Here is a 24,217-nt window from a genome sequence, read left to right on the forward strand (position 1 = left end):
TATGAAAATTGGACCACTACAATTTTGTAAGACTGTTTCATCAGTCATGTCTGAGCAGTGCTGTAAGTTACAGGCTATTAGGGGAAGTTAAGCAAACAGATTTCTTTTCCCAGTCTCAGAACAGAACTCTTTCTTTTTTCCTGCTACTGACAACATTTCTCCTGCTGTCATGAACATAAAGTCAAGCTTTTTCTTTGCTTTTCCTTCAGCACAGAAAGGTTCCTTTCCCCTGTCATGAAGCAGTGTCCTCTCTTGCCCAATACTCTCATAAAGCAGAAATTGTTCACCTGGTGAAAATTATTAGGGTACATACTTTAATCTTTAAAACAGTATTGTTTATGGGCTTTGGATTACCTAAATTGGGTTAGATTTCTGACAATAAGATCATTTCTGATCAAAAAAGCTACTGAAGATGTATCCTTATTCACCAGATCAGTAGGACGCATCATCACAGTTGCAACCAATTGTTTGCTAGCCATTATCAACTTTTCTTTCTTTTATAAATCCTGACACTAAAATGTACATCCTGAACTGATTTACACAGATCTTCTAGGGAAGAGATACCATAGGATTCATCAATCAAAATCAATCTATAACAAGAATTTTTTTCCTTGTCAACTTTGCCATGCTTTCATAGATCATGTAGCCCAAGAGCTGATGTGAGATTTCTTTTTCCTGGCTATAATTACTAATGCATTTAGTATGTTCTCTGTATGCCTAGCATAATGAAGGAGCTGCACATTAGTTCAATGTTGAAAGAATTACAACATTATTGAGCTCATTTATCAACCAGAAAAAGCATATTATATTGATTAAAACAGAGTAGTTAGGTTCTTTTGTGATAGAAAGGAGAAAACCTAAGCTTGAAAGAGAAAATTATTATTCTACAGGTTATTCCAAATAGAAAATTTACCTCAATTCATTAAGCAATATAAGTCAAAATACTCATTCCTCAACTCTTGGCCTGACCTTACTGTCAAAAATCTTGGATGGATGTTCAGAAGGAAACGTGATCACAAATCAAAAGGAAAGACTCCTTGGACAGCAACTGTGCATTGCTCATCACAATTCAGTTCACACTACTGTCATAAAGGTAAAAAGTGCACATGTGGGAGCAGAAATAATAACAGCGGGGAAAAAAAGAAATAAAAAGGACACAAAAAGTTATAGGCCAGATTCTCAACTGATGTAAAATTGTCTATGACTACTTGAACAACAGAAATCAAGCTGATTTACACCACCTGAGGAGCTCATTTCCTTATAGGTTTGGTGTTGTGGTTTCATAACTTCCCACTAACTCCCTCTTACATTGTGTACAGTTGGACTACAATGGTAGATGCTGCATTTGTTCTTCAGCACAATCTCAAGTGGAAGAATAAAATTATTACAATTTTCATTATATTAAATTGAGGCGGGTTTTGAGGTGATAAGAAGTGGGTGACACACAATAAATTCACTAGAATTTCCTGTCTCAGCTACTACTCAGGAACAATGTAATCTAATGTGGGTAATCCAGACTTTTTTGAATAAACTTTTCAAAACCAGTTACCATTTACAAAATCTCAATTTCTGACCCTTTAGAAATGGCTTTCAGGGATTCTGAGAGCCCTGTTGAACCTGCTGAGATATTTTCAAAGTCGGGAAGGAAGCCCTAAAATAGGTCCTGGGAAACTGAGGCTTCTATGATTCAGACTAAAGTGTTAATGGAAATGGATAAGAACAGTGAAATAGTAATGATTACTGGTCAGTGTCGCAGGCTTATGGGGCTATTACAGCTAAACTATTTTCGTACCTCAGGAAAAAGAAGAAGAGTATTTAAAATCATAAATGTAAAAATATAAGATTAGTTTGTATTAAACTCTTCAGGTAGGTAGTTACTCCTCAGAAATATGAGATAAAATTCTATGTTGAAAGAGCCTCTTTTTGGAGTGTGGGAGAGGAAGGGGGAAAGATTAGTATTTTGATGTACCAAAATGTACATTACTACTTTTTTTGTGTGTCTCATGAAGAAAAATAGCTCAGTCGTTTCATCTGGAAAAGTGGATCACTGTGTATGCCCACTACTTTTATCCTCTGCTTATTCTGGAAGGAAACTATTCTTAATGCACCATAAATAGTAATTTCACTGACATGACAGAATATTACAGCACTACAGAAGTCATTATGTTCCTTAGTGTCAATGATCTGCAAAGTAGGAACAAAATTGTGTTTTCTTCCATTGACATAAAAGTCTAGTAATTCCACACTATTTAGTGGGATTACTCCTAAGGTTCACCTGTGTAATTGAGGTAGGAATCTGACTCGATGAAGTATGGAAGTAGAGCTTAATATGATGGACCATAAAGACATTAAATTAAAGAGCCTTTTATCCCCCTATCAAGGAGTACCCCATAAGCTTCTGGTATATACATTGCGATGGCTCCTGTATTACTGCAGCTATCTAAGCAGGTCAAAAACCAACATATACAAGAGTCCAAACCAAGAAATAAACACAGTTAAAATGCCAACACATCTATGACAGATTGTAATGTCTCTCCAGTCTGTCAGTAGTACAGGCAGTGAGAGTCAAAGATCCACTGGTTAAAGAAACCCCTAGTAAGTTGTAAATCCATAGGTTATAATAGCTCCAACAGAGCCTTCAGATTTTTTTTCTGTCAAAACTCAGTGTATATAATTGTTCTCCTTCCAGTTTTGAAATGCCTGTGAATAATATATGTAATACAGATTAATAGGCTTGAAAACCCTTTATGATACTGTGCCAACGAGCTCAACACTAAGCAGGCAAAATTCATATATAAACATTGTTGAAGCATGAAGTTTCTTGCTAGGGCAGGGAGCTACATGGAATCATCTTATTACAAATAGTTCTTTTTGTCTGTTGGTGGTACAGTCATGTTATTTCTTATTTATTTTTAACCATAGATGTAGCAGTGCTAGCCTGTGATCCATAGTTGTAGTTCCTCTCATTTTACCCACATACACTTTTTAACCGTGTACAGAAAAAAATGGAATACAGTGACAACAGCTGCTATTAAAATAGTTTAAGGTCTTTGACAGCCCTTGAAAATAAAATGTCCTCCTCCTATCAGCTCCAAAATCTATATCAAATTTTCCTTCCTGACTTTTCTGATTTATGGATCATTTTGAGTGTGACAGATACTAAAACTGTCTCCATGTTTATGTTTCGTCATAAACACACTGTATTTATTTATTTTTTTGTAGAGGCTGTGGCAGAGCAGCAGAAAGGAAGGTTGCCTGCATTCGGCCTCCTGTCTGCTTCACGTTCCAGACCTCCGGAAAGAGGAGGTTGCTCTGTCTCCAAGAGCTGCAGGTGTGCCAGATGTGGCAGCCTTTAGGTGGAGACAGAGCCAAAAAGGAGCTCAGAGGGAAAATGCAGAGGCTGAGAGAGGCTGGCAGCCTGCAGCTGGCCCTCGGGGCACAAAGAAGGAGGATATCCCCTCGGGGCTGCCTGCATGCAACAGCTTCAGCCCAGGTAACTGCCTAAAGATGCTCAACTAGAAAGTGTGCCAGGAGGAAAAGACTCAAACGGCAAGGATACAACAACCATTCCCTTTAATTTGTCTCAGACAGTAGATCAGTGGTTTTGCCATTTAATGAGTTTCGTCATTCCAGTTTATGCATTTGTCTTCTGGTTTTAAGACACTGGAAAACCATTGATATGCTCGTTTCAAGGAGAGAGAATAAGAGGTCCCTCTCATGGGTTTGGCCAGCTTGAGGTCCTGTTCTGCTCAGGAGAAATGATTTGCAAATTTTTTATATGCATTGACTTCCCTCCTGGCAGGAGAGGTATATGTTTTCAAAACAGTAGAGCAATCCGGTTTTGAATTATACAGCATTCCCTGACTTTGTGTGACACATTGTTACATTGCAGCCTAATAATGGTTTGGGGTTATGTTTCTTTCCATAAATGTGTCCAGACTGATCAAACTGAGCATTTATAGTAATGACCCATTACTACTAGGTGATATTTGTACTGAGCTAGCAACGCGTCAGAATCATGAGCTGAAGAGAGTGTATGTATAAGCAATGCATATAAAAAACCTGAGTGCCTCAGCAGTCCTTTGGCAGGGAAGAGTTCAGCAAATTGCATCCCCGTGTGAGGTGCCCAAGCCTCAGGGGTAATTCCCAACGTCATTTCTGTAATTCACTTCCCTAGCAGAGAGGGCATCACTGTTAAGCACCTGAGACAGCTAGCTCTAGAGACAGCTTTCAGAAATGTTTACAATTTTAACCCCAAAACCTAACTCCAAGAAAATTTAACCTGTGGAAAGACAGTCATCGACAGCATCCAGCACTGAGGGTAATCCTGCGAGAAAAAGGGTTACTGTGAACACTGCATCCTTAATTGGTGGCTCTTATTGGGACTGCAGGTGAGAGGTGCTAAGCAGTAAAAGAGGTAATAAGTTGCTAAGATTAAGCTAAAACTGTATGTGATATTGTTAACCTTTGTCTCTAGACAGTGCCTCAAATAACAAGTCTAGCCACATTTCTACGTTCTCTTTTTCTATTGAAGCTAAAGTACTAGCAACAAAACATATGTGGGTGAAAAGAGTAAGTTCACTATTCTCTTGGAAGGATCAAAGCCAAACAAAGCAGAAACAGCTTACCAAGGACGTATTTAGGGAACCTGGGGAGCCGGTGAATGTCTCTCGCCATGCTGAGAAGGGCCAGGTGGGCAGGTGCCAAACCTGACAAAGCAATTCTCTATAGCACGCAGAACCAACGCTCCTTCTGAAGAGAGCAGATTGCTCAGAGGAATGCAATATGCCTGGGCAAAATCTGAGATGTTACAGTAAGATATTGCTTTTGTAAAATAGAAGGGATATTTTGAATTGCTGAGGCTAAACAGATTTATCTTAAAAATTACTAATTTGGGCTTCATTATTTAGAAGGAAGGAAAGAGTAAGTCAGATGCTAGTCTGTGAGTCCCTTACAGATAATTCAGAGACATGAGTTACACGCTTTTCCATGCCTTAAAACACTGTTCTGTATCAGGTCAGACCTAAGGCCATCTAACTAGCCATCCTGTTTTGAACAAGGGTAAAATTGGATGCAGGGATAACAACTGGCAAATGAATACCCTCCCTGGCTTTAGCTGTTTCCAGCTCACGGACTTTGTAAGCAGAAATAGTTTCTTCCACCATGAACTCTTCCCATTTACTCCTCAATCCATACAAACCTTAAACATCTATAACATACTTCACCTGGCAGCTCTACAACTCAGCCGGCCTTTGCATGAAGAACCTCGTTCTGTTTGTTTTGAACATGGTTTCTCCTACCTTCACATGGTGCTCTCAAGGTTTTGAACCACTGATCTCTCTCCAACCTCACTGTGCCACACATAATCCTGTGAATCATCATCATAACTTCTCAGGTGTCACTGCTCCAAACTGCAGTGTCCCAACATACTCATTCTTCACACAGAAACCATAGCGTTATCTTCGATTGTCCTGGTTGCCCTCTTCTGAACCTTTCCAGTTCTCTATACCCTTTTTTGAAATGGGAGCATGGGTACTGAACACAACATTTCAAGATGCAAGCTAACCATGGATTTATACCAGTGACATATTAATGCTTTCTGGTTTGTTCTCTATTATTTTTTTCTAATAATTCCTGGCATTTTGTTCACTTTTCTGAGAACTACCAAGCACTGAACTGACATTTTCATGGCACTTGCTATCCAATCAATCATAATCCCTGCTGTTAACAGGGTTAAGAGAGAGAACCTCACTCCTGCAGAGTAATGGTAAACTCAAGAAACCATCATTTTATGTGTGAAGTTAGAATTATTTTTTCCTATGTGTACCACTTTACATTTATTTGCATTGAATTTTACCACCTATTTTGTTCCACTCTCAGGAGGTCCTTCTGCAATTCCTTACAAGCAGGCTGCAGTCTTTGTTACCACACTGTTTGCTTCCTTTTCCAGCTTATTTATCAATATGTTGAACAACATGGGTTCCCATCCAGGTCCCTCAAGAACTTCATTTGTGATTTCTTTCCACTGAAAGAACTGACAATTTACTCCTGCTCTCTGTTTCTTGTCTTTTATTTACCCACAAATACTCATCTATGTGAAGATTTTCCCTTTTATGCTCTTTAACCTATTCACATTTTTAACTATCGTATTATTTAAAACACCCCAAAACTACTAAAAAGAAAACAAGCTATAAATGATGACTAATACAGAGCTTTAACAAAGTTCTAATCCATTTTATCAGAACTCCACTGCTGAAAATCAAACTATGTTTTTTCTAAAAATGAGGTGCAACCTGACTTGGCTTATGCCAGCGGAAAACTCAAAGATGATGACAACTCAGGCATGTATAGCTAAGCTAGCTTTACCCTCACAGGTTTGATTGCACAATTGCTGCAGTGGTGAAAAGCTCAGTACAGACTAACCAAGTTGACAACCGCACGCCTTCTCAGGAACTTTTTCTTTCAAGCTATTTTGGCTTGAAATGTAGAAATGTTGAATGGGTACTGCAAACAATCAGTTTACAAATAGCAAAGAATTTCAGTAAGGGGTAGTGATGATCTGTTGTTTAGCAGTTCATAGGAAAACCCGAGATGTCTATGGAAGGAAAATATGGGTTATGTCTACGCAAACAAGAAAACATTTAATTCAGTTGCTTGAGAGGACTTCTTCAAAGCGTTGTCCTGATTACTGTGTGTTTGCAGAACTGACCGGCATGAACAGTGGTGACTGCTATATGAAGAAGAGAGAGAACTGTTTGCCCTATTCAGTGTGTTTTTATACTGAAATTAAATTGTTGGCATTCTTTCATTGGCTCAATAACTTTATAAGTAAGATTTTTAGCTTGTTAATTTCTAGTCTAGTTAATACCTATGACACAATACCTCTGACTATGTGTTTCTTGTGCTAGAATTTTCACTGAACATCTGAAAGTCTATAATGCTTTCAGCTTCATCAGTGTTTAACAAGAGCTGAAATTCAGCTTTAAAGAAAGCCAAGCAAGTTTATTTTTGCTTCTTGAAGAATCTTTAAATTTAGATAGTTATGATGAAATCATTGCCATTTATTTTAAATAGTCTTTGGAGATGAGCTTGTATTTGTGAGTTCAATAAGGAAGTTGTTTAGCCTCTAACAGGTAACTGTTAAATATAAACATTTTTTCATGATTTAGGAAATGTAAATAGTTTTGACATTAATGTATACTGGTAGCATCAAATTATTTTGATGTATTCTACATTCACCTCCTCCAAGCTTATATAACAAAGAAATCAGAAAATTGGTTCATTCTTGAAATGTAAAATCAGGCAGCAAAACATGCAATATTCACAAGTATTGATCCCAGAGGAGATTTGAGGTGTTAAGCACTGAAAATGTTCCCTTAAAGGAAGCCTGTTCTTTGGGACAGGGGACATTCAGGCGTTCATGATATGCTTTTCAAGCATGCAGATAGCTGACTGTGCCATCAGGAATGACAACTTGTGGGAAGGGTGGTGAGCAGAAACACTGATGGAGATAGTAAGAACTGAAGCAGCTGACATATCTGTTGTGTAGGAGTATCTGATTTTGGTGCCAACATTTTACTAATGAATCTGAGTTACTTAATTGCTCAGCCCATGAAAGAGCAAGACCCCAAGCACGGCAATACAGCCACGTGTTAGACTACATACCACTTATGTACCTATTACCTAAGGATTACCACCTAGGTACCAAAACCAGGGTAACTGACTTTCTTTTGCATAAACAGCACTCCAGAACCACACCCAATTAATGGCTCTGGTGAATGGTAAAGATAATGCAACATAGATATGTCATATCTGTGGGATATGGACATATCAGAATGAACATTCACTTGATGCATATATTTAATAGTCTGTGGTACATAGGTGAATGTTATTCCCTAGAGCTATCAGGTATGCAAAAGTACTTTGTTGCTTGTGAAGCTAGATAACTCTAAAAGTAATATTTGCTGAAGGTATGGTACAGCATTCTTTTCTTCCTCAGCCAGGAAAGCCCCAAGCACTTTTTGATCTCTGACTGTCATATGGAAATACACACATAGGATCTGAGGATCCAAAGGAAAACAATATGTCCTGCTTGAGCAAAAAGGAACAAGCAAGGTTTTAAAATTCCCCATATGTGACAGATCTGGATGCAGTGGCGATGCATCTGGACGCTGAGTACCGCAGCATCATGACATCTCTTGGACCACGGGACATAGAGAACAGCCTGCAGTGAACATATGGGCGAAGGGGTAGAACAGGCACCAGGTAATCCACCTGGTAAATCAACACCCTGCTCCATTTGAAGCTTTCCTGACCATGCTGCCAGGGAGACAAGCCCCAGCAGTTCCTTCAGACCTTTCTCCTCTGCAAAAATAGACACATCTTCCTTTGGAGACTATTAACATCAGTATGTCCATTCCACAGCCTAAAGAGTGAGTCACAAACAATTCGTGTGCTCCTTTTGAACAGAAGGAAAGGGCACCACTGAGAAAGAAAAATGTATGCCAAATCCAATGGGCAACAATGGCATGTGGTCAGTAGGAAGGAATAAAAAAAAGCAAGCTACCCCATTATGTATAATTTATGAGCAGAAAAGGAACTAAGCTGATTTAATTTCAGTTATTTGCTCATAATTTAGGAGACTTTCTAATAACTCAAACTATTGTGAAGATAACAATTTGCAGCACTGTGTAGATTAATTAGCACTAGTACAAGTCATATGCTATGTATCTTTCCGGTACTTGCAAAGATGACAATTATTTCTGTTAGATTTTGACAGGTGGCTTTACAGCTCTTAATGCATTTAATGGACATTTGACACCCAAATGGATCTATCACCTATTTAAATTGCTCGTGTTCTCAAATTCAGAGTTATTTTCTGAACACACAGTTGGTAGGTTTTGTTTGTTTGTTTTTATTCTGTAACCATTAAACATATCACAGATTACAGAATTTAGAGACAGTTACAGGTTGTTGTTGCTGTAATTTCCAGCTGAGTAGGACATGCTTTGAAATTAATTTCTTATTTTCAAGAAAGAAGAAAAAAATTCTTTTCAGTTGCTGACACTTTGATATAGGTTCACATAGCCAGTAATAATAAAGGCAATCCTTAGCACTGAGGAAAAACTAATGCAGAGACTCAGAAATGGAGCAAGTGGAACAAAGTGCACTCAGGAGTAAAGAACAAGCTCATAAGAGGTCCATAGCCTAGGAGAAGAAAAAGTACAGCACACCTTATTGGTCAGCAATGGGAAGAGGCTAGTAGAAAAAAAGATCCTCTAAAAATGTTTTATTGATGACAAAAACAGGGGTATTATTCTTGGAATGAAAACTCTGGCTTAAAATAGCTCCAGTATGTTTCCAAATCAAAATGGAGAAGCAAACAGAAGAAAACAACTGTTCCTAGTTGTATTTAGGATCTCCTGATGTTTGACTAATAGCTAGCTATTCCTTCAAGTAGGAGAGGACTTTATGCGCGTGGTGTAAGTAAAGCAGTGTTCTTAATACCAGAGTGATTTGATACTATGTGTTCAGTGATTTATCTGATGTTTCCTTCTGTTAATAGATTTAATATATATATTTACTGAGTATTTTTCTTTAGTTTGTAAGATAATTCTGATGTTTGTCTTGCTATATACATGCACAATATACATACTATATTTATATGTGTGTATATATAGCTATATTTGGAATATGAATGGTAGAAATAGAGAGGGAAAAAGCAAGTACTTTTTGAATTCCTTAAAAAGGCCTCACGCATACTTTTTGTAGAACGAGCAATGAATGAATGAATGCTTCTATATTTGATTATTGCTTATTAAGTACAACTATTATAACAAAATAAATTAGCTTGGACTACAAAAGTAATTACATTTTCCTTGATAGTGATAAAATACCAGACAAAATGTATCTCTGTAAAATTATTTTTACTTCTTTGTGTACCCATCTTATGCATTGAATGAGCTTAGGAGGCAGAGCGAAAGTGGGAGCTATAAGAAGAGCATGTGATCAGGTAATTGAAAGCTGTTTCCCGATACTCAGAGTGACAGAATTACAATTTTGCAGAAAACTCTAAATATGTCAGTTCCTTATTTTGGTGTGCTTGACTTTGCTATCTAATGATTATCTTTTCCAATTTAGCCTTTTATTATAGAGCTTTCAATGAGTTGAATTAAGTACTTTCATCAAGGGGAAGGGTTAAAAATAAATATACTTAAATTGGGTCTTCAACTTCGGAGATATTCAGACCTTGACTTGGTTGAGGTTGGGTGAGCAACCTGATTTAACTTCGGAGTTAGAGCTGCCCTGAGCAGAGGGTTGAACCAGGGGACCTTCAGAGGTCCCTCCCAGCCTCAGTTATGCTGTATTGTGTGATAATATGTTCTGCCTGAACAACAGCAAAGAAGTGAAGATCATCTTTTCTACCTCTTAATTTACAGAACTGATTATACCGATTATCATCTTTGTTATTGGTGGTGTGTAAGGTAGAGTGTGTGGTGGGGGTGAAGGGTGAGATGGAGAAGAGGCACCACTGGACTTATGGCTCGAATCAATAACTAGGAGTAGACCACTTTTTCCCACTTTTATTTCCCTCCGTGCATTTGGTCCCAGTACTTCCCTCCATGCCATGTTTAAGGTTGTGAATTAGAACTGAAAGGCTGATCAGAGCCTTTCATCCTTCCCTCTTCTTACACCTCTTCCTCAGCCATCGATGCCTTTCTAGTTCACCATTTGCCATTGTCGCTGCTGCCAAAGCGTTGGCATCAGCCCAGCCCATAGATTAGGATGTTCATGTTCAGTTATTATCTTGGTCAGTTTGCTACACCTTTGCTGAGGAAACAAGCTACAAAAAAGAAATCTTGGCTTTCAGCTGATTATATTGCAACCACACCTGAGCAGAATGGCAGAGGAAAAGACAAGAGGCTTCTCAAACTCCTGGGCTTTTTCCACATCCAATTTCAGACACTGATGGCAAACATTAGAGATGTCAGAACTTCCCAAAAGGTTCCTCAAAATCATTTATAATGAAAGATGTCAAGCAAACTTACCAGAAAGCCACTACCAGATCACTTGATAATAAATAGACTAAATAAGAACGATATTTAGAGTCACTAAACAAGCCACAAGTTTTGTAAATTGTGATTTGCAGTTAGACAATCTTGGGATGTTTATACATGCATATACACACACACATGCATGCACACAAACATACACAGAAGAAAAATATAATATTCCCTAAACCTAAGTGAACGATTATTTTTGTAAGACTACTATATAGCTTTCTTACAAAATATGAACTGGTGGTAGAAATTTAAAAAAAAAAAAAATGACACAGAAGATGAGAATGCAAATGGGAGTTTACGTAATGCAGAACTTTTATATTGGAGTAAAAAAAGATGTGCTCTCCTACAAATCCCAAAAGATTGCTTAAAATACCATTGCACAATAAACTACCATCAGGAGCTATGTATAGAAAACCAGATTTGTTGGTAGTCCTAAAACACAGTATGAAAATATAAAACTCCATGTGCTACTCTGTAGGCTGGTCTGAGAAATCCAGTGATCTCTTTAGACTTATGAAGTGCATAACTGTAACTTCAACAGTTAATAATATTAATCTTCATTATCTGTAAATCTATTTATCAGTACTATTAGCAAATGTAATTCATTACAACAAATAGAAGTAATATTACTTGTAAAGGTAATTTACAAAAAACCAGATACTTTCTATAGTAGCATGCTTTATATCAGACCGCGGTAGTACAACCTCAACCCATTTTACACTGTTGGCTAAGCTTATGAATTGTGCGTGTGTGGGAGGACACCAACTGATTAAATGTAGTGTTTGCTACAGAATATTGTGCCATGGCATTGTGCAGTGCAGTAACCACCAAAATATTCCAGCATCTGCTATTTGGCTTCTTTGGTTGAACACTATATGTAATATAGGTGTGTCTGTGCGCATGTATGTAAATGTACACATGTATACATGTATGTATGCACATTTCCCTCATATGACCTCCCCTGGTGGGAACTTCAGACATCAAGATGCGGTTGTGTTCTCTCTAGTCTTTGGTCATCACTAATAGCAAAACCCATGCCAACAGCCTTCTGCCTGTTATCACTGAGTGACTGCTGTTTCCAGCTGCCGTCATAAAACTAACCCTGTGGTTATATCCCCTGCTGTGTGGTTGCTGAAAGCCTTTTTAGAGTATGGTAACTAAGCTCTATTGACTCAGGTGTCAGAGAAATTATTTAGCATTTTTTAATGTGCCGATTTTTTTTCATGACTTGTTACAGTCAGTTGTGCAGTCAAGTTTTCACTTGCACAGACTGTTTTTTTCAAAGTCTGCTGTCACAGAAGGTTTTTCTAACAACCATAGTTTCCCTCCCTCACAGTCTGAAAGGAAACTTTTTATATCATTCCTTAAAACAGAAGATCACAATTAGGGTCAACTGGGAAGATTAAAAAAAAACAATAAAAAATATAAAACTTTTAAAGTACTATTTGCTCATGGTTCTTGGCCTACTGCTGCCTTCAGAAAACAGTCCTAGAAAATGCCCTGGTATAATGTTACTGATCTGGCATTTTTAGAGCAACATGATTTTCTTAACCTTCAGTAATTCATTCTTAATTGTGAAGTGCTTCCAAGCCCTCAGATGGAAAGCAATATAGAACTGCAAAGCATTATAATTAATAATACAAGTGAAAATTAAACGTTTCATGAAACACAGGTAACAATTTGTTTATATGTGTGTCTGCGCAACCCTTTTTTTGCTATGTTTAAGGAGATTTGTATACGTGAAAAGTAATTTATATTGCCATGGTGTTTTTCCTAGGCTTTTACACTCTCTTTTCAATGAGCTGCTTTTAGCAATTCATGCTTTTGAAAAGGCTCAGTTTCTGTGCTGTAAATGCATGTGCAATAAGAACTATGAAAAGTGTTGCTCATGAACAATTGACAAGTTGGTAAAGAATATATGAAGCTTATTTTTGTCTTCTTATTTATCTGAGGTTTATTCTTTACTCCTTTCCAAGTCAAAATAAAGTTTACCAAGAGAAATATCAGTTGAAAGTTATTTACTTCTGCAAAAGCTATCTTTCAGAACATATATGGAATTAGCTTCCAGTTAACCACCTAAGCAGAGGATTAAAAAATAATTCCACATGCATTATATTTCAACATATATCTTTATCATCAGTGTCCATATACTTGCCTTCCAATCCTTATATTTTTTAAATTGACAAATTCAGAAAAAAAATAGTTATGATGCCATATATATCTCTAGCTAAGAGTCAAAATCTGGTTTCCTTGATGCAGATATAATTGCCTTGATTATATTTTAAATCATTCTCATTCTTATTTGTTCAGAAATTACTTTTTTTATATCCAACATTAATATGAAATTAAATGGTCTATTTTATTATCAAACTTGGATGTCATTTTTAATTTTACTTTATTTATGCCTAATTTAGTCTTAATGGGTAAGTTTAAAAAACTGTATAGGAGGGAGGAAAAAACATTTCCTATTTAAATATTATCTAAATAAATTTTAAAAAAAAGTATGGATGGATATCTCAACAATAACTGAAGGTAAAAATTTCCAGTAGAATTTATTTTCCTGTTTAGAGAAAAAAATCAAAGTTAAAAAATTTGATAATTAAAACATATGCTATTTGAAGAGAAATATTTTTAATATATACTGATATGTAAGATACATCTGTTCTCACTAGGAATTTAAGTTAGCTGCTTAAGCCTGAACTCATCTTTTTAGACCTATTTTATAATCAGAGGAGAGAAACAGACACACTGTAGTGATCCATCTTATTGCAGAATAAGAATTAGATTAGAAGTATTTCCTAGGTAGGTCATATAAATGAATGTCTGCATTTTTTTCCTGTAAGAGGAGGCCACTCATTTCTATGACTAGCTAAGACTTAGATATTTCACTCTTAGACATTTAAAGGTTCCTACACTACTCTAGCAGAATTTTGTCACATGCACTTAGCTATTTAAAATCCTACAAAGGCATTGCATTTTGGACTCTACAACTATCCCAACAGTTTAAAAATGCCTTCCTCCTAAAAAAGAAGTTAATACAAGATTGTAGTGAAACAGTGTACTGTATTTGTCACATTATCATGCAATTATTCATGATCTAAAGAGAAAAAGAAAGAACTTCTTCAATGAAAAGCACATAGGTTTAGAACGTGACACTTTTCACTGAAATATGGCATTGACTCCTTACCACTTTAAAGTAATAATATTTTGCTCTTCAGAAGATCATTACAACTTCTATTAAAATTAGAGCAAAAAATATCTGAAAGAGAATGTGTATATTATGTTGCAATATGAGTGTTTCATACTGTATTCACACTGTGGTGTTGGACAAGCTCGAGGCATTTAATAGTGGACGAGTTTACAGAGCGAGACATCACAGCCAGTCTGAGTTTTCACAAATACTTAAATGCAGTCAAACTTTCTCAGCAGATATTGCTGAAATAATACATCTTGTGGGATTTTATCAATGTCATTGGAATTATTTTGGGGAAATGAACCTCTCTTTTTCATTTAAGTTTACTTTTCTGTATTTCTAGATTTCTGACTGTTGTGATGTATGGTATTTGTAAGAGTAAAGTTGCAATGCAAAATTCTAACACCTCATTCTGAAAATCCTTCAGATTTTTTTCTTTATGAAAAATCTGAAAAATGTTTTCACCTATCACTTTTAGATATAAAAATTATGGAAGAGTTCCCACTTTCACTCAGCTTTATGAATACTACCAAACTCATTACAGAAATCAATTGTAGGAATAAATATTGGGAAGATGCATCCATAGTTAATTAAGTTTCACACTCTCTCCTGCCAGAGTTCAGCAGCTCTTTCAATAGGCATATTTTGGAACTACGCCACCTTTTAAATAAATGCCACCTGTCTCTCTGCTGGAGACAAGGAGACATCCATCAGGCTTGATAGGCTGTGAATCTTCTAAATACAGTGAAAAAAATATGAGTTGAAAGCAAGGGGTAAAAGGAAGACTCTGCAACTTAAACTCCCCTACTTTGTGGTAATATCCATCTCAGTGCATCTAATTCATAGACACTATTCTAATGGTTTCCAATGGATTCAAGTACTGTGGGTATCATCCACTGTCTTACTGGAGTTGCTGCTTTCTCCTAGTCTGGCTCCAGACTTCTCTGTGACAGTAAGTTTTAAAATCTACTGCTGTTTTCTTGTTCCTTTTTATCTTGTTAGTAAAACAAAACCATACATTTTCTTCAAGGAAGCTGTTCGAAGTTGTTGAAAAGTCAGAATTTCTTTTCACACCCCACCCCACTGCCCCCCCCCCCCCCCAAAAAAAAAAAAAAAGAGTGCTAATTCTGAATGCAAACTAGAGGTGTCTCAGAGAAAGGGAAGTTTCAAGTAACTTGTACCACTTTACCTACAGGTCATTCAACCTGACCTCAACTGTGTGAGATATGGCTACTGCTCCCAGGGAATCAGGATCAGCTTGAGGTGTCCTGGGAACTCAGCTGAAGGACCCAGAGGAATTCCCTAGACTGGAACCGAGATCTCTAAAAAGTCTGAAATTCTGCAGGAGGTTCAAGATCTTCACTCAGTCTTCTCTCTCTTAGTCTACTGAAGACCCTCACCAACTAGCAAGCAGAGACACTCTTCCCTGTACAACACCATTTCTCCCACCTACCAAGTTACTTATGGCATGGACAAGTGAGATACCATCATCAGGCTAGATCTTGCAAAAATGTAGACGGTCCCAGGGAAAATTTTCCCATTTCTGCCTGAAATTCCACTACGTAACCCAGCTTGAGGATTCAGACCTTTAAGAAGTTGGGTAAGCGAGTGTTTCTCTCTGATGCTGCACTCTGTGATAGATCTCCTTCACAGGCACCCGGTCCTAGACTTTCTCAGTGTCTCTCCAGTGAAGTCACCAGGGAAACAGGGAACTTAAAGCAAAAGTTTAGCTGCTTAGAAATAAACCTTTTGCTACCCACAAAATCCAAGCAGAATTATTTATGAAAGCTCTTTTGTATCATAAAAGGAATGATAAATAGATGTTATGTACACATAAAGCTGTTTCAAGTAGGGCTTTCCCAATTCACTAACAGAGGGAATAGAAAATGCGTTCCTTCTGGAATGTTATTGGATGTTATGGTATTTTTTTTCTGAGCCATAATATATGCAATTGTTCCAGAGGTTTTAACAGGAGAGAGAACATCATCTTGGCTATAGGGTTTTGATGTATTGTAGGGGATTGCAGTTGTTTGTCTTTGCAAGAAGCATATGAAAAATGTTTCTCCATTTTCAAATTTTTAGGGTAAAAATTCACACAGCGTTCATGCACCCCGTCCACAAGCTGCACTGAAGGTAGATCTGGGAGGGAAAGGAGAGATGTGACTTCTGGCAGAACTTGCCAATATTATTCTGATTTAAGGCAATTAATCTTTGTCAACAATTGGTATGACAGACAAAATTGGCTTAAATGATTGATCTACTCTCGCAGTGACATAACAGCCGATGAACCTAGCCATATAGGTTAGAAAGTCAAAATGAAAATGATAATGAATAGCATTATGCAAATTTATATCAAGTCAAAGAATAGGGGAAAAAAAAAAAATCAATCTTAACAGTAAATTCTCTTATTCTTAAGAATGTCTGTTTTGACAAAAAGAAGTGAAAAGGGACAGATGAGATACCTTTGGAAGCTAGTCCCTTCCTAGTTGTAACACAGAAAATTGTTGCTAACAGGACTTATAGGGACTTTTGCATTAAAAAGCTGATTTTTCTCCCAGTGAAACATGTTATGCAATATTCTTTACAGTTGAAATGCAGCTGTGCAAGAACTACAGTGAGGATTAACAGTTTGGAAAGGACAAACAAAGTCTGGTAAAAATATTTTGTATGAAGTAAGAATTAATTATGCATACATCACACAGGATTTCTGCTCTTAGAAGTATTAATCCACTGAGCTTGGGAGTCCTGCCACACTCCAGGACCTGGGCAGCCTCTGATTGCTCTCCAGCCTGTACTGGAGTGAAACTGGAGTATGCACAAGCCTTTCTCCCCATTGCAGGAAAATAGTCCAGGCCTTGAGGTCTATGGTTAACCTTAGTTTTGTACATAGGAAGACAGAAGAAATATAAATTCCAGGGGCAGCACTATAAATAAACTTTCAAAGTCAAAGCATTGATGATGCTTTGGACTTTTGCGATCAATACAGTACTTCCCTGATTACGAGACCTTGTTGTATGAGGGATACTTTTTCATGTCTAGTTTATGTAAGCCTTTGTACATATTTACTCATGTGTGTAAAAAAGGGTAATTCCTCCGATGATTACACCCTCTGCGTATCAAAGGTAACTATACTATGCATTTGCAAGAAACACAGTACTTCTGAGGAGTTTGAATCCACTGTGAATGCCATAAGTGAGAAGCTTTGAACTGCTCACTGTATTCAGAAGTTTCATCATTTGACATGGGAGAGCCACAGCATTTTTCTTCCTCTAATGTTAGAGTAGGTAAGGCTGTTTATTACCAGTCCTAGAGATTTCTCAGTATTTTTACTCCCCTATTAAAAAAGGAACACAGACTTTAGAAGGACTCACATAATTGACTGTGATCTTCCGTTTCTTCTCATTTTATGAGTAATTCACTTTCAGTCAAAATTAAACACCCTTTTAAAAGCCAGGCCTTGCAGACTCTGATTTCTCTTCCACAGTTACTATGTATAAATTTATTTTGCACAAGCATACTTTTTCAAGCAATACAAAGCACTCAAGACACAGATCATGCCACTGCCATGCTCAGTGTGCTTACGTTTTCTAAGATCAGAGAGCTGGCTGTCAGAGCAGTTAACAAGTGTGCTGCTTCAATTCAGCATTTCTAGAATTTTCCTCTAACATATATCATCTCTCAAGCATAATCAGGAAGGAGATTATCTTGTCAGAAGCTTCATAGTTAGCTTCCTCTCTAGAAGCTTGCAGGTTTCCATAGTGTTTGGTTTTTCCCAATGCAAGTTATACGGATGCCCTGCCCTTCCCTTTTACCAATTCATTTTGAGCAGAACTGGAAATGAAATTCACATTTTGCTATGCATCTACATTACAGCAGCAAGTAAGGTCTGTCCCAGCTCAAAGACTTCTAGCACCAGATTCCTGTTTTTTTTCCCATCACCACTGTAATTAGTATTCTGCTTTCATTAGTGTATTGGCTAGTAGTTGTAGGTAGCCACGATCTTTTCTTTAACAAACGGAAAAAAGAAAAGGGTGAGAAATGAAGACATAAAGTGCTGCAATTTCATCTCCATGAAAAGGAAACCCCTCCTTCAGGATTTCCCAGCAGTGTTGATGTTACAAGGATTAGATGATTAGAGTATGCTGTAGGAGATCTAAATTGCTCAGCAGCTGCTGTTTGTCAGAATGGCTTGAATGGAAGAAAGGCCTAAAAATTACTTTTTAGGTGAGGTTACTGACCAGGACAGCTAAAATAGCCTGTTAAGAGACTCTTGAATGGAGAATGAAGAGGTAGAATACATTTCTTATAGCTGTTAAACTCTGGATGGACAGTAGTATAACATAGCTCTCAAAATACGGAAGAAAAAAAAAGTGAAATATATTTTATCTGCTTTAAGAAATGTGCCTTCTCATTGTGCAGGCAAGTGAGTTAGGGCCAGGGTTGCCAAAGATAATGTGCTTCAGTAAAAGAGCAGAAAAGAATGAATAATAAACAGTTGTAAATCTTAGGGAAGTAATGTGGACCTTCTGTGTCAGCAAACAGCTGGGTTTCCAAATGCTCTCAGTTCCTTAGTCTGGAATTATGATGCTTCCATACCCTGTCTGACCTTGGATTGGAAGGGCAAAAGTAATACTTCTGCTGGCTTCGGTCTGGATTTGCAAAGCTAATGGAAAAAGGAAACAAATGGAGAGCCTGTATTGAGTTTATTGCATTTTGGATCACTGGGTTCTGTATCACTGTTTCAATTCTGCCCCTGAAATCTGTGCAAGCTCTTGAGCAGCTCTCTTCCCTCTGTATACCTCAAGGTAAGGATAAATGGCAAGGGGGGGTTCCTGATACTTATGTCCTTTATGTGGGAAGGGGTACTGTAGATCTAGTCTGGGCATGACACCTTCTTTCTTCTGAAGAAAGAGGGTCAAAAGGTGGTTGCTAAGTTAGTACTTTATCACTTTTCTTAAAGGGAGTATTTCTTTCTATCCTCAGGAGGTTGTTTTCTTTGCTGAGATTGAGCATTTTTACATACAAAAGGGGATTGACTGTATTGGTAGGTCAGTGTCCTCATGCAGGAAGACTTTTGAAAGGTCAGCTCCTCCTGAATCAGAACAGAAATTGTCTTATCATGTCCTTGTCAGTCACTTCAAAATCTGTCAGTTCTTTCTACTGGCCTGCTGAGCACTGAACATGCTACAAGCTGGTTATTATGCTTTTAATAAGACATATAGCCATGGTTGGTTGCATCTTATCATACTCTGGTCATGAAGTACAAGAAGTCTTCTGTCATAAAGGGATGCCAGAAGGAATACTGTGAAAGATGTTCTTTTAAAAACTCCTCTTTTTCTCATGCTGGAGGAAATAGCAGAATTACTAACTTCAAGTCCTAAATGGAATAAGATTTGTTTAAATGCAATAAAGCAGAAACAAGCTTTGTTCTTACTTCTCTTTAGAACTTTAAGATTTTAAATGTAACCTTTTCAGTCATTTTTACATGATCAAAATATCCTAGTCTTCTGTTTGCTTTTTAATCTTACATGAAAGCTGAATAAAATATGAATCAGTGATTTGGACACTAGCCTAAAGGGCTTGGAAAAACCTGGGTACGTGCAGCAGATTTCCTGCGTGACCTTACACTTAATCTTTTCATGGCTTTGGTTCTTCACTTGCAAAATCGGGATTTGATAGGTTTCTGCCTCACACACATTAAGGCCTGTGAAATGCTTCAATATTAAAATCTCCATGGCTGATATTAAATAACCTAAGTAAACAGCTAACAGTCATTACTCTGGTAGCTGAAGCTTTAAGAAAAACACCATATGTTTTGAGACTCACAATAACACCATGAAAAGTGGCAGCATGACAATACTGGCTGTGTTTGCATGTCCTCAGGACAGATTCCCTGGAGAGAGCCCACAGAATTTCTTCAAGTGTCCTGAAAAAAGAACCAAGAAATGAGGAATTCCCAGCCATTTAAGTATATTTGTTTATGAAGAAAAAATAAAATGATTGCTTTAGTTCAATGATTTTATGGAGGAAGAATTCAATACACTGCATGAAAAAAAATCTTGAAACTATGGGGCTTTTTTTCAGATGTTCATGCTGGGGCTTCCTATGAAGTGGGCATTAAGACTATCTTCTTGGTTTGTCTATTTTTGCACCCATGCCAGCACGCTGGGGTCCTGAAATGAGAAATGTTCCATTTGGGGGGGGCTTTTTTCTTTTAAGACTTTTGTCTATCAACTTAGCCAATAAGACAGGCTCTCACGAACAAATACCTTGGAAGAAAGAGTCTGTGTTGGAGTTAGTGAGGGCTTAGAGGCTGACATGTTTGGACTTTGTTCCTGAAGTGAGCATACTACTGTTTTCTTTTCCTTTCTTTCTTTCTCTCTTTCTTTCTCTTTTTTCCTTTCCTTCTCTCTTTCTTTGCCTGCCTTCCTTCCATCCTTCCTTCCTCTTTCCTTCTTTCTCTCTTTCTTTCCTGGTCACAGCTTAAAATCCAAGAGAACTAGACCTTCCTCTACCTTCTGCATCTTTTCCCTGTGACCTTGCACTCAACCCAGCAAGTCTCAAGGCTCCACAGTGACCTAGAAGTTCCTGTTGCAAGCCAGAATAACTTTTTTCACCTCACCTGTGAAATGTGGCTGCACACCATCTTGCTGTGCCTCCCAGCACCCTCCCTCTCTCCTCCACTCAGAGGACAATTCCCTGCTTGCCATGCCTGCTCCTCCTAAATGGTCCTGCAGGCACTCCAGGAATTTTCCCTGGATGCACATGCACAGGGACTCACAAAGGACAAGTACGCTCTTGCTCTTTTCCAGCTTTTTCCTGACCTGCTGGCCTAGCCATATCAAGGCACAAGGCTGTCTTGCTTCCCAGTGCTCGCCCCACTTTTTTTTTTTTTTGGTAACACAGGATAAACTGCAAACAGCTCCCCCAGGAAAATTACCCATCACAGAAGCCAGTAAGAAATGTTGAATTGTTGTATGCAAAAATGCTTCTCTATTCTGCACTCTCTTTTACCATAGTCTGGCTCCAGTTTGCCTAAAACGCCAAACTTCCTTTACCTCAAAGAAAACCTGAGGCAGAAATATCTCAGGATAAATACTAGGCATCTAGAATAATGCTGTTGCAGTGTGACATTTATAAAGGTATCCATCACAGAACTGATAAGACAAGATAGAGTCAGTGATAAAAAGAAAAGAAGGTACGTTCATTCTTCCTAGTAATTTTAAAACATCTAAAGTATCCATTCATTCATTTTGTTTAGGGGCTCTTTAATTTACTACTTATTGTGGGTAGTTCATATGGATGACAGTGTTGCAAATAAAAAGTCCAGTTCTTCTGAAAATTCCATATAAATGGAGTTCAAATTGAAAAAAACCCCACCAGAAATAAATATAAAATTAGCATTAACAATTTTCAAATAGATTTTTAGCTGCTTAGTATCCTCACATAGGTAGGCAATTCTGCTTGCTTCCATCCAGCAGACTAGCTTGGTGAAGACAAACAGAAAGCAAAGAAAATGCTTAAAGCTCCCTCCTTACATTTTTTTTCATAATAAGTTGCCGTGATCCTTCAAAACCTAGTACATGTACTCATGATGTGGGGAATAATATGTACTTTTTGAGGGAATAGTCAAGAAATGTCATTCTGAAGGTTGGTTTCATTTTCTTTCCCTACTACTCTCCAGGTGATATTGATCATAGTTCCTCAGTCACCTTAAAATGCATTAATTAAAAACAATAAAAGAAAGGAAAGAGGGAAGGCAGGAAGCAGTATTTTGTTAAACTCTTATGTATTAATAGTCTCTCAGAGCTTTCTTAGTAGTCATTCATTTTCATTAAATGATATAAGTATGGATAATTCTTTCAGCTAATGGGCTGTACGTACAAAAAGAGAATAAAGACCCCCACTGAAACTTTGGTCAGGCTGGGTACTCGGAATGAAAATCAATGGATTGGATCTCAGAGCCTCTTGTTCATGTTGAATACAGATGGCACTGTTTAGCTAAAAGCTGAAAGAAAACCAGTGCAAACTGGAAACCCTGTGGTGTCTCCAACTCTTAGTTACTCATCAGTCTCTGGGGCTCTGTCAATACGTTTTGAAGCTAACAAAAATGCAGAACAGTAGGCTAACTCTGCAGATCAGTGCCATAGCTGTAATATCTCCCTAGCATGGAAATCGTATGTTGTGCCTGGATCCTTGAACAAAAGGAGACAACCAGCTTGAAGGCCACAAATGCAGCTAGGAGTCATGGAAGAACTGATACGCTTGATGTTACACACGTACTTATAGGAATTAAGGAGCTGAGCTTTGAACCTTGAACTCCTTCCATGCTACTTCCATCAGAAAAAAATCTACTTACTTCATTCTACCAAGACATTTTCCTCTGTCTTTCATAAGGAGTGAAAATGCAGAAATAAGTCCTTTTAAAAGTAAACCAAGCAGTACATAAAAGAACTCTCCCGGTTATCAGCTCCTACTGTGACTTTCTCAGGAGGCCCACGTTCTCTGTCCTTACCTTTTTAAAATCTAGGCTGTTTTGAGTAGACACTGTTAAGATTTTGTGGTTTTTCTTTAGCAAATCTTCACCTCATTAATGAATAAAGGTCATGCAACCACTCACTTTAAGTTAACATAGTTAATATCTTTTTAATATAGTAATTCATTAATATCTCTGTCTAAAAAGAAATCCCATAAGGGCTGAGATGACTTATCCAAGTGAAAGCCCTCCTTTCAGGTTGGAAAAAGATACTCAATACAGTTAGGTCTTCCAGGTGAAAAGATAGGAAAAAGATATAGAAAGTTGTGGTCATCACAGTGGGCTAGCTCTATGTTACTGACGAAATGACAGTACCAAAAATCAGGCATTACTGGAACGTTAATGGTACTTGTCATTGTAATTAGGCCACTGATCTTTAATGAGGAACTGGCTTGCACGATTTAATTACAAAACTTCGTTAGGGGTATGCTGCTAGGGATGTGACTGTATATCATCAAGACAAAGGCCTGACTCCTGTACACTGCAATTTGTTTGACAATTTTTCACTCGCAATGTGTGTCTTTGTACGATGCAGATGCTGAAGTCTGACTAATGTAGAACTTGGTACTAGTGAAATAGCAACAGTCATTCAAAAAGCAAAGCAAAGCAAAAAAGAAAAACCTAACCCTGCAAACCATGCTGCAGATTTAGAAAAATCTTCAAAACTTGGGGTTTATTAACTAGTTAAGAAGACTGGAAATAAAGAGAAAGAAATAATGAAAAGAAGAGAGGGTTAGAGAGAAAAGAAGGAAATTTATTCAGTTACATGATTGACTGGGTAACTATAAGCAGAAAAGTTTGAATCACACTTTGTCCTTCTCAGAAATACTGGAAATAACATAGGACAGTAACCACTTACTGCACTGATCCAGTCAAAATTAAAGTTTCTTCAGAACTACAGTTTCACCTTTGTCAGTTACTGAATATACCAAGAGCCTGAATTAACCCAAGATAACCTTTTATAGGTGGGGAAAAAAAAAACCCAAAACATTAGATAGGTTTCCCTTGCAACTGGATGGTGAGTTGACACCTTCCTACCACCCTGAAAAGGGCATACTTCTCACCTCATGACTCCCGATAATTTAAGAGATGCCACTGTAACAGGTCCATTTCTGTTCACCTTTGCCAACATGGTTTATCATCGAAAGTGGCAATCGAGGAAACCAAGTGTGGTGAATATGGATGTTCTGTGTAAGGCTCCTGTATAAAAGAGCTCCGTTGCTGAGAAGTCCATATATACCACTTCAGCATGAACTAGAAAACTGTATCAAAGTCCAGGAGACAGAAGACCTGAGGCCAAAGATGTCTTAAGCAATAGCTATTATTTCTTTGGTAGAGGTGGCTTGTCTCATGACCTTCCTCTAGTGTGTGTCATTTGAAACATTGGCCTCATTCGGAACTGTCAGGATATAGACTTGTTCTTAT

The sequence above is a fragment of the Haliaeetus leucocephalus genome, unplaced genomic scaffold, assembly GCF_000737465.1.
Source record: "Haliaeetus leucocephalus isolate CR32 unplaced genomic scaffold, Haliaeetus_leucocephalus-4.0 Scaffold3, whole genome shotgun sequence".
Lineage (NCBI taxonomy): Eukaryota > Metazoa > Chordata > Aves > Accipitriformes > Accipitridae > Haliaeetus > Haliaeetus leucocephalus.